This window comes from Choloepus didactylus, chromosome 20 (assembly GCF_015220235.1).
Source record: "Choloepus didactylus isolate mChoDid1 chromosome 20, mChoDid1.pri, whole genome shotgun sequence".
NCBI lineage: Eukaryota > Metazoa > Chordata > Mammalia > Pilosa > Megalonychidae > Choloepus > Choloepus didactylus.
Window position 1 is genome coordinate 28,034,827 of NC_051326.1, and position 11,892 is coordinate 28,046,718.

Consider the following 11,892-nt stretch of genomic DNA (forward strand, 5'->3'; position numbering starts at 1 on the left):
GTGCAATTAATGATTCATAGTCATCATATAGTTGTGCATTCATCACCACAATCAATTTTTGAACATTTTCATTACTCCCCAAAAAATTAAAATAAGAATAAAAATTAAAATAGAAAAAGAACACCCAAGACATCCCATACCCCTTATCCCCCCCTATTATTTATTTATATTTTGTCTTTGTTTTCTTACTCATCTGTCCATACACAGGATAATGGGAGTGTCAGACACACTTACACAGTTACACCCTAAGAATCAAGACTACTGGATTAGAGTTCAACAGTTTCAGGTATTTCCTTCTAACTATTCTAATACACTAAAAACTGCAAAAGGATGTCTATATAATGCTTAGGAATAACCTCCAAAATGGCCTCTGACTCTATTTGAAATCTCTCAGTCAGTGAAACTCTATTTGATTTCATTTCTCTTCCCCCTTTTGGTCCAAGAAGTCTTTCTCAATCCCACAAAGCCAGGGCCAGGCTCATCCCCAGGAGTCATGTCCCATGTTTCCAGGGAGATTTACACCCCTGGGAGTCATGTCCCACATAGTGGGGAGGGCAATGAGTTTACCTGCATAGTTGGCTTAGGCCACATCTGAGCAACAAAAGAGGTTCTCTGGGGGTGTCTCTTAGGCATAATTATAAGTAGGTTTAGCTTATCCTTGGCAGGAATATGTTTAATAAGGGCAAGCCCCAAGACTGAGAGTTTGGCATATTGAATTGGTAGTACCCAATGCTTGTGAGAATATCAGGAATTCCCCAGGTGGGGAAGTTTAATGTTTCCGCATTTCCCCCCAGACCCTCCAGAGGGCTTTGCAAATACTTTTTTTTTCTCTCCCAAATTACTCTTTTTTTTTTTCTTAAGAATACGTTTAATATAGGTTATTAAAGTTGTTTACAGTTTCTTAGAATAAAAATTAATATAGGAAATGTTTGCATGCATATATATATTTTTTCATTTTTATTGAGATTGTTCAGATACCATACAATTATCCAAAGATCCAAAGTGTACAATCACTTCCCCCTGGGTACCCTTATACAGCTGTGCATCCATCACACTTAATTTTTGTTCAATTTTTAGAAACTTTTCATTACTCCAGACAAGAAATAAAGTGAAAGATGAAAAAGGAAAAAAAGAAAAGGAAACTCTAATCCTCCCCATCCCTAACCAACCCCCCTCAATTGTTGACTCTTGGTATTGATATAGTACATTTGTTACTGTTTATGAGAAAATGTTGAAATACTACTAATGTACTAATTGAACATTCTGCTCATACTAAGCAACCACTCCCCATTCTTAAGCCTCATCCTATATCTTGGTACCTTATATTTCATGTCTATGAGTTTACATATTATAATTAGTTCCTATCAGTGAGACCCTGCAATAATTGTCCTTATGTGTCTGGCTTACTTCACTCAGTATATTGCCCTCAAGGTTTTGTCATCAACCCATTTTTTTTTTTAATATGGTTTTGTTCACTCACCATACATTCCATCCCAAGGAAATAATCGATGGTTCTCTGCATGGTCATACATTCATGTGTTCACCACCTTCACCACTATCTATATAAGGGCATCTACATTTCTTCCACAAGGCAGGAGGGAGAGTCAAAGAAGGTAGAGAGGCAAAAGAAAGGGGGAAAAGAATGACAGCTAGGAAGCAGCAAAAGGAAAAATAATCTTAAATCAAAGTAGAATAAAGAATCAGACAATACCACCAATGTCAAGTGTCTAATATGCCTCCCCTATCCCCACCTCTTATCTGCATTTACCTTGGTATATCACCTTTGTTACATTAAAGGAAGCATAATACAATGATTCTATTAGTTACAGTCTCTGGTTTATGCTGATTGCATCCCTCCCCCAATGCCTCCCCATTTTTAACACCTTGCAAGGTTGACATTTGCTTGTTCTCCCTCGTAAAAGAAAATATTTGTATATTTTATCACAATTGTTGAATACTCTAGTATTCTACCAAGTTACACAGTCTCAGTCTTTATCTTTCCTCCTTTCTTGTGGTGCCTCACATGCTCCCCACCTTCCTCTCTCAACAGTATTCATAGTTACCTTTGTTCAGTGTACTTACATTGTTGTGCTACCATCTCCCAAAATTGTGTTCCAAACCACACACTCCTGTCTTCTATCACCCTGTAATGCTCCCATTAGTATTTCCTGTAGGGCAGGTGTCTTGTTCACAAAGTCTCTCATTGTCGTCAGAAAATATTTTGAGCTCTCCCTCATATTTGAAGGACAGCTTTGCTGGATACAGGATTCTTGGTTGGCAGTTTTTCTCTTTCAGTATCTTAAATATATCACACCACTTCCTTCTTGCCTCCATGGTTTCTGCTGGGAGATCTGCACATAGTCTTATTAAGCTTCCTTTGTATGTAATGGATTGCTTTTCTCTTGCTGCTTTCAGGATTCTCTCTTTGTCTTTGACATTTGATAATCTGATTATTAAGTGTCTTGGCGTAGGCCTATTCACATCTCTTCTGTTTGGAGTACGCTGTGCTTCTTGGATCTGTAATTTTATATCTTTCAGAAGAGATGGGAAATTTTCATTAATTATTTCCTCTATTATTGCTTCTGCCCCCTTTCCCTTCTCTTCTCCTTCTGGGACACCAATGATATGTACATTATTGTACTTTGTTTCATCCTTGAGTTCCCGGAGACGTTGCTCATATTTTTTCATTCTTTTCTCCACCTGCTCCTTTGCGTGTAGGCTTTCAGGTGTTTTTTCTCCAGTTCCTCAGTGTTTTTTTCTGCCTCTTGAGATCTGCTGTTGTATGTTTCCATCGTGTCTTTCATCTCCTGTGTTGTGCCTTTCATTTCCATAGATTCTACTAGTTGTTTTTTTGAACTTTTGATTTCTGCCGTGTATATGCCCAGTGTTTCCTTTACAGCCTCTATCTCTTTTGCAATATCTTCTCTAAACTTTTTGAATTGATTTAGCATTAGTTGTTTAAATTCCTGTATCTCAGTTGAAGTGTACGTTTGTTCCTTTGACTGGGCCATAACTTTGTTCTTCTTAGTGTAGGTTGTAATTTTCTGTTGCCTAGGCATGGTTTCCTTGGTTATCCAAATCAGGTTTTCCCAGACCAGAACAGGCTCAGGTCCCAGAGGGAAGAAATATTCAGTATCTGGTTTCCCTGTGGGTGTCTCTTAGAAAATTGCTCCACCCTTTGATGTCTCAGGTCACTGTGCTTTTCTGCCCAGCAGGCGATGCCTGTTAGCCTATAATTCTTGACTGGTGTGAGGAGGTAAGGCCATGTTCCCCCCAGGCTCTGGGGTCTGATTCTCAATGGAAAGGGCCCCACCCCTTTCCTCCTAGAGAAGACAGACCCCCCAGGTGGAGGTCATTAGCATTTCAGTGGTCTCGCTCTCTGCTTGTGCTGTCTCCACCCTTCCCTGAGTCACAGCCCTGGAAACTGAAAATGACTGGGGCTTTCTCCACTGAGCCGAAAAAGAAACAGATAGTCCCCTTCAGACCCAGTCCAAGGTGACCCTCCGGCTCTCCAAGGTCAGTCGTCACCCAAAGCCTCTGTCTGTTTTTTGGGGATGCATACCAGTAGTGAGCAGTTCACACTCGCTACTTAAAACCCCAGTTGGAGCTCAGCTGAGCTATATTCGCTTGCTGGGAGAGAGCTTCTCTCTGGCACCATGAGGCTTTGCAGCTCGGGCTACGGGGGAGGGGGTCTCAAGACTTGGATCCGCAGGTTTTACTTACAGATTTTATGCTGTGTTCTCGGGCATTCCTCCCAATTCAGGTTGGTGTATGATGAGTGGATGGTCTCGTTTGTCCCCCCGCAGTTATTCTGGATTATTTACTAGTTGTTTCTGGTTTTTTGTAGTTGTTCCAGGGGGACTAATTAGCTTCCACTCCTCTCTATGCCACCATCTTGCCCCACCTGCCTCCCAAATTACTCTTGGATGAATCAGGGCATCACACTAACCTGTACAAACAAACAAGATCTCACTCCTTATTCAAGTTTCCATGTAGTTATGGTGTTCAAATAAACTGATTATACAAGTTAGATAGTGTGCTACAGAAGATATAAATTTTGTACCAAATCTCTTCCTTTGGGCTCACACAGAAGTTGAAGTTTTAAAATACCATTCAGTATTGTCCTTTACCCTTTGTCTGATTTGCCTTAGTCTTAACCAGATCAGTTTCATTCATATCTTTAATTGAAGTCTGATCTTTTTTTTAGCTTTTTTAACAGTTGCTGTATGGGGTAATGCTGACTTTCATAACTGCAGAACTGTAGCTCTGAGTATCAGGTGTCACACAGATACCCAAAGTTCCAGAGGATGACCAAGTTGTACACAAATAGCCCAGCATCTCAGAATTTAGAAATAACTGTAGCAATGCAAGAAAAGATGTGACTGCTGTAAGAGCTTACAATCCACAAACCTTTGCAATGAGACTTCCCCTAATAACCTATGCTCTCGAATTCTATTCTCAGAGTTTACACATTGTATTTAGTCCATATTAGTGAGATGTTAGAAGATTAGTCTTTTTGTTTCAGGCTTATTTCACCAACATACTGTCCTCAAGTTTTATTCCTCTAGTCGCATGCCTCACAATTTCATTCCTTCTTGCAGCCACTCAATATTCCATTGTATTCATATACTGCTGTTCATCCTTCCATTCATCAATCGATGTGCCCTTAGGCCACCTCCATCCATTGCAAATCATGAATACTGCCGCCATAAATATCAGTGTGCAAATGTCCATTTGTGTCTCTGTTTTCAGTTCTTCCAAGTATATACCTAATAACAGGATTGCAAGATCATATGGCATCCCTATACTTGGCCTCCTGTGGAAACACCACATTGCCCTTCAGATGGGCTGCACCATTATACTTCCCTAACAACAGTGAACAGGTACATCGATCTCTCCACATTTTCTCCAGCACTTGTATCTTTCTGTTTATTTTTTAAACAGTTCTATTCACACACCATACAATCCATCCCAAGTAAACAATCAGTGGTTCCTGGTATAGTCACATGGTTATGCACGAGGACATATCCATTTCTTCTACAAAGAATTAAGAAGAGAAAAAAAAACAAAGAATAAAAAATAAAATAAATAAATAAAATAAAAAGGAGAAACAACACCAAGAATCCCACACCCCTCCCTTCTATTCCCCTCTTATTGACATTTAGCTTTTGTATATTGCCCTTGTTACACTTCATGGAAGTATATTGCAATGCTACAGTTAACTATAGACTCTAATTTGCATTGATTGTATTTTTCCATATACCATTCCATTTTTAACACCTTGCAGTATTGACATTCATTTGTTCTCCTTTATGTAAAAACATTCTTATATTTGTACATTTAATCACCATCACCGTTCACTCTAAGTTTTGCTAAGTTGTGCAGTCCCAGTACTTATCTTCTATCTTTCCTTCTGGTGTCATACACGCCCCTAGACTTCCTCTTCCAACTCTACTCACACTTAGCTTTGTTCGGTGTACTTACAATATTGTGCTACTGTCTACCATTTTGTATTTTTTTTTATTTTGTATGTCTTATCTTATTTTAATTTTTTTACTCTCTCTCTCTCTTTATCCTTACTGATAGTCTTCATTTCTATATTCTACCCCAAATCTCTCTCTCCTCTCTTTTCCTATCTACCTGTAGTGCTCCCTTTAGTAGATCTCTTGTTCACAAACTCTCTAGTGTCTGTTTGTCTGAAAATATTTTAAACTCTCCCTCATTTTTGAAGGACAATTTTGCCAGATATAGAATTATTGGTTGGCAGATTTTATCTTTCAGTATCTTAAATGTCTCTTACCATTGCCTTTTTGTCTCCATGGTTTCTGCTGAGAAATCCGCACATAGTCTTATTGGGCTTGCCTTGTATGTGATGGATTGCTTTTCTCTTTCTGCTTTCAGAATTCTCTCTCTTTGTCTTTGACATTTGACAATCTGATTAGTAAGTTTCTTGGAGTAGGTCTATTCAGGTCTATTCTGTTTGGTGTATGCTGTGCTTCTTGGATCTGTAATTTTATGTCTTTCATAAGAGATGGGAAATTTTTAGTGATTATATCCTCCATTATTCTTTCTGCCCCTTTTCCCTTTTCTTCTCCTTCTGGGACACCATGACACATACATCTATGTGCTTCATGGTGTCATTCAATTCCCTGAGACTCTGCTGATATTTTTCCATTGTTTTCCCTATCTGTTCTTTTGTGTGTAAGAGTGCAGATGTTCTGTCCTCTAGTTCACTAATCCTTTCTTCTGCCTCTTCAAATCTGCTGTTGTAGGTGTCCATTTTTGTTTTTCATCTCTTCTAATGTGTCTCTCATTCCTATAAGTTCTGCCATTTGTTTTTTCGAACTTTTGAGTTCTTCCTTATGTTCACCCAATGTCTTCTTTATATCCTTCATCACTTTTGCCATATCTTCCCTGAACTCATTGATTTGATTTTTTAATTGATTTAGCATGTTCATTTGAACATATATAATTAGTTGTTTCAACTCCTATATCTCATTTGAAGTGTTAGTTTGTTCCTTTGACTGGGCTATATCTTGGCTTTTCCTAGTGTGACTCATAATTTTTTGTTGTTGCTGTCTAGGCATCCGGTTTTCTTGATTAGTTTACTGTAGAGGCTGTTTTCACTCTTTTACCTATGGTTTTCTTGTTGGTTAGCTTTGTTATCTATCTCTTCTTTGGCATTCAGTTCAACTTACTCTAGACCTCTAGCATAGCTTCTGTTAAACTAATCAGAATTTTTCAGCTCTTGTTATTCTGGATCTTGCTCTGCCTATATGGAGCCTTTTTGTTTGTTTGTTTGTTTTGAGGAGGGTCCACCCAGATATGATCAAACACATTTTCCCAGACCAGACAGGCCCAGGTCTCAGGAGAAGGCTGTAATCGGAATCAAGTTTCCCTGAGGATGAGACCCAGCAGGTTCTCAGATTTTCCTGTGAGGCCTCTAGACTCTGTGCTTTTCCTATCCTGCCAAGAAGGTGGTACATGTCAGCCCACAGCTCCCCACTGGTGTAAACAGGTGTGGTGCCTTTAATTCTCAGCATACCCTGTTCCTGCCAGTGGTTAAGACAAGCTTAAGCTGTTTCTGTTCCCCCTACCCCCACCCAGTCCCTAGGTTCTGAATTCTCTGAAGGAGGGCCATCACTTGAGCTGGGCCCCACACCTCTTTCTTGGGGAAGATAAGTCTTTTAAGGAATTATCACCTTCAATTGACTCCTTATTTTGTATCTCAGACCTATGTTAACTCCACCCTTGTCTGGATCCTTGCTAACAATTGAAAATGCCTGAGGCTTTCTCAAATGAGCTACTTAGAATGGTTTTTAAAAAGAAAGAAAAAAGTCTCCCTTTCAGAGTCAATCCTCAGCCCCAGATTTGCCAGTCAAGAGCTGCAATTGGTACACAGGTCTATGTGTCTCTTTTCTTGGGGCACAGCCCTTTTCCAGGGCTTGGCTGATCCCAAAATCCTCTATTTTTATTTATTTTATATTTTTCCATCAGCCCCACCTCCTCTCTGCTGAAAGAGACCTCAGGCTTCCTTTCCTGCTTGCCCCAGGTTTATCTATGCTACTAGCTTGTATTCAGTATTCTAAATTTGTTATTTAAAACTGTGATTGGATCCTGGTTGAGCTACCTTCCCATGCTCCCAGCAGAGACCCCTTCTTTTTCCCACAGGGGAGTATTCCAGCTTAGACTGCCCTGCCAGTGGGGGAGGAGCACCAGCTCCACAGTTTGGGGGGCTTTACTACAGTTCTACACTGTGGTCTCAGTCCTTTCACCCATTCCAGACTGGTGTACGATGTGGACCCAGTCATGGATGTCCCCTGAACAGTTGTTTCAGACAATTTACTAGCTCTTCCTGTTTACTAGTTGCTCTAGGGGACTAACTAAATTCCACACTTCCCTACACCTCCATCTTGCTCATCACAAGCTTTTGAGATTCATTCATGTTTTTGTACATAACAGTAGTTTATTCTTTTTTATTGCTGAGCAGTATTCTATTGTGTGAATATAACACAACTTGTTTACATATTCTCCTGATGATCAACATTTGGATTCTTGCCAGTTTACAGCTATTATGAATAAAACTGCTGCAAACATTTTGGTGATCATGAATAAAACTAAAACTGCTAGAAACACATTTTGTAGACACATCATTCTCCTGGGAGGACTTGCTATGTCATTGAATAGGTAAATGTTTAACTTTATAAGAAACTGCCAGTTTTCCAAAATGGTTAACCATTTTACACGACCACCAATAAGTTGTGGAAGCTCAAGCTGCTTCATGTTCTTGCTGACAGTTACAGTTGTCAGTCTTTTTAATAGTATCCATTTTAATGGGTACCTAATGTTCTCTCATAGTGGTTTAAATTTGCATTTCTCCAATGATTAAAGATTTTGAGTCTCTTCACATGCCTATTGGCCTTTTGTCTCTTTTCATTAAAGTGTCTGTTTAAAGTTTTTGCCCACTTTTTAAGCTTGGATTGCTTTTTTTAAAAATTCAGTTATAGGATTTCTTTATATATTCTAGGTACAATCCCTCTATCAGATTTATGTAGTATGAGTATTTTCTTGGTGTGGCTTGCCTTTTCATTTTCTTGTTTCTTTTTTATGAGCAGAAGTTTTTAGTTTCCAAGAAATCAGGCTTCTCAAATTTTATTTGTATTTTTATGTCTTGTTTAAGGAATGCTTGCTTACCCCAAGGTTTCAAAGATAATCTCTTTTGTTTTCTTCTGGAAGTTTCATAATTTGTGTGAGGTATGAAAAAGGGATTTAGATTTATTTTTCCTCCAAAAATTTATCCAGTTGTTCCAACACCATGTGTTGAAAAACTTTCTGTCCCCATTAGATAGACATAGAACTTTTGTTGAAATTCAATTAACATATAAGTGTGGCACTATTTCTTGATTCTCTATTCTGTTCCATTGATCTATTTGTCTATCCCAATGCTAACACCATATTGTCTTGATTACTGCAGTTTTATATTCAGTCTTGAAATCAGGTAAGCCTTCCAACTTTTTTTTCTGCAAAATTGTTTGTATGTCATATCAATTTTATATAGAATAAAATTTTCAGCTTAAAAAAAAACAACCTACTGGGATTTGAATGTAGATCAATGGGAAGAATTAACATTTTAACAATATTGAGTTTCAAGTCCATGAAATGGATTTATCTATTTATATCTTCTTTTCTTAAGCTTGACAATATTTTGTAAGTTTTCAGTGACAGGTCTTGCACAACTTTTGTATATGATTCCTGAATAAGTTTGTTTGTTTGTTTGTTTGTTTGTTTGTTTTAGAGAAGTTAATGGGTGTATTAGTCAGGGTTCTCTAGAGAAACAGAACTAATAAGAGATACCTATAAATATAAGATTTATAAAAGTGTCTCACACAGCTGTGAAGATGCGTAAGTCCAAATTCTGTAGGGTAGGGTGCATGAGTCCAAATTCTGTAGCACAGGCTGTGAGCTGGCAACTCCAATGAAGGTCTTTGATGAACTCCCCAAGAGAGTCTGGCTGGTTGAAGAAGAAATGCAAGTTCTCTCTTCTCTCTTAAAAGTCTTCAACTGATGGATTAAATCCAACTGATTGGATTCTCTCATTGCAGAAGACACTCCCTTAGTTGACTGTAGATGTAATCAGCCACAGATGCAATCAATTGACTGATAATGTAATAAACCAGCCTTCTGGTTTATTAACCAGCCATGAAATGTCCTTGCAGTAATGGGTAAGCCAGTGCTTGCTTGACTAGACAACTGGGCACCTTCACTTAGCCAAGTTGACACATGAACCTAACCATCACAGTCTTTCCCTTGTCAACTTGGCAGATATACATATCACCTTAAACCATACTTAATCTCAAAATAGAACACAGCTCTGGATGCTCTCAAAATGGCAACTTCTCTGGTTTCCAACACCTAAAACAGGCAGAACAGGGAGGATGCGGACTTCCACATACTGTGCCAGATGTGTCTTGGAGAAAACCCGTATATCCGAATGACCAAAGAAAAGTATGGAAAGGAATGCAAAATCTGTTGCCAGGCCATTCGCAGAAGACGCCATTTACTGGTGCCCTAGGGTTTGCATGTGTTTCAAGAAGTCCAAAGTATGCCAAACTTGCAGCAAATTGAAGAATGTCTGTCAAACCTGCCCCTTGGACCCAGAATATGGCCTGCCCATCCAGATTTGTGATGTGGGATTGTCTTTTAAGGATGACATGCCAAAGTCAGATGTCAGCAAAAAATACTACATGCAGAATATGGAGAGAGAGATTTCTAACTCTGATGGAACATGAGCAGTTGGTATGCTGGGGGAAAGCCACATCCACCAGTGACATGCTACTTAAACTGCCCTGGACCACACCCTACTATACGTGGAATCAACCCCACATTTGCTCCTTCTGGGTGAAAGGAGAATGTAAGAGAGGAGAGGAGTGTCCATACAGACATGAGAAGCCTACAGATCCAGATGACCCCCTTGCTAATCAGAATATCAAAGACCAATATTATGGAATCAATGACCCTGTGGCAGATAAGCTTCCAAAACAGGCTTCAAAAGTGCCTCATCTGGGCCCACCAGAGGACAAGACCATCACCACTCTATATGTTGGTGGTCTGGGAGATACCATTACAGAGACAGATCTAAGAAACCACTTCTACCAGTTTGGAGAGATTCAGACAATAACTGTTGTACAGAGACAGCAGTGTGCTTTCATCCAGTTTGCCACAAGGCAAGCTGCAGAATTGGCTGCTAAAAAATCCTTTAATAAATAGAATGTTGATGGCCATAGGCTCAACATGAAATGGGGAAGATCCCAAGCAGCCAGCGGAAAAGAAAAGAAGAGAAGGACAGAACCACAGACTCTAGAATCAAGCTAGAGCTTGTTCTACGGCTGCTAGGATCTCTTCCTTCTCCTCCTGCAGCAGCAGCAGAAGCCTCTGCCATCTGCTTCAACCAGCCCCCAAGTGGTCCTCCAGCCGTGGTGAACACTGCCCTGCCACCACCCCCTGCTATTGCTCCACCCCTACCCCCGGGTTTTGGGCCACACATGTTCTACCCAAAGGGACCACCCGCTTCCTTCATGAGGGCTCCAGGACCAATCCACTATCCATTTCAGGACCCTCAGAGGATGGGAGCTCATGCTGGGAAACACAGCAGCCCCTAGCATATTATCACCACACTTGGGCTCTACAGAAGAAAGGGCTATTAAAAAATGCCAGTAAATGGATCTTGGAACAAATATATTTTTTCTTCATTTTTAGTTTTCATGGTAGCTGAATGTGTTCTGATGTGGGCAGAGAACTACAGCCATGCTTTCTTACATGTACTCAAAGGACTGAGGGACCTCAAATAAGCTGCCATCAACACATCTGGTTACTACTCTCACATTACTGATAAAACTTAATGCCTGCTCCCCTTTCCTGTATGGGGGACAAGTGACTGGATGAATTGGAATGTCCAACAGAGTTACCATCCCAGCTATATGTTCATTTTTTATCTTTATTTTGGAAAAAAATTGACCTGCAGTTAAAAACAAACAAACAAAAAACAACAACAAAAAAACACCTTTGACCATTTTTATGTCCATTTAGGTATTTTCCTTTTTATCATCTAAAAAAAAATTAATAATTCTAATCATGAGTGTGACTGAACTCTTCTGAAGTCACACCCTTGGAAAGACAAATAGAAACCAGCACCCAGCACAGCCCAAATCTTTTTCTTTTCCTCTTCTTTTCCTCATTTCTTACTAAAGGAATCTGGCTGATAGTTTTACTTCTCTATGCCAAGAAAAAGACAAAAATAAAAATTACTTTTATTTTATGGAGCTGTATATCATTGTAGAATCCTGGTGTTTGGATTGAAATTATTATTATTATTATTATTATTATTTTATTTTT

General features: G+C 39.3%; 1 pseudogene; it reads left to right on the forward strand.

Moving 5' to 3' along the window:
- The first annotated feature begins 9,886 nt into the window (after positions 1-9,886).
- LOC119516976 lies at positions 9,887-11,159 on the forward strand (annotated as a pseudogene).
- Positions 11,160-11,892: the final 733 nt, after the last annotated feature.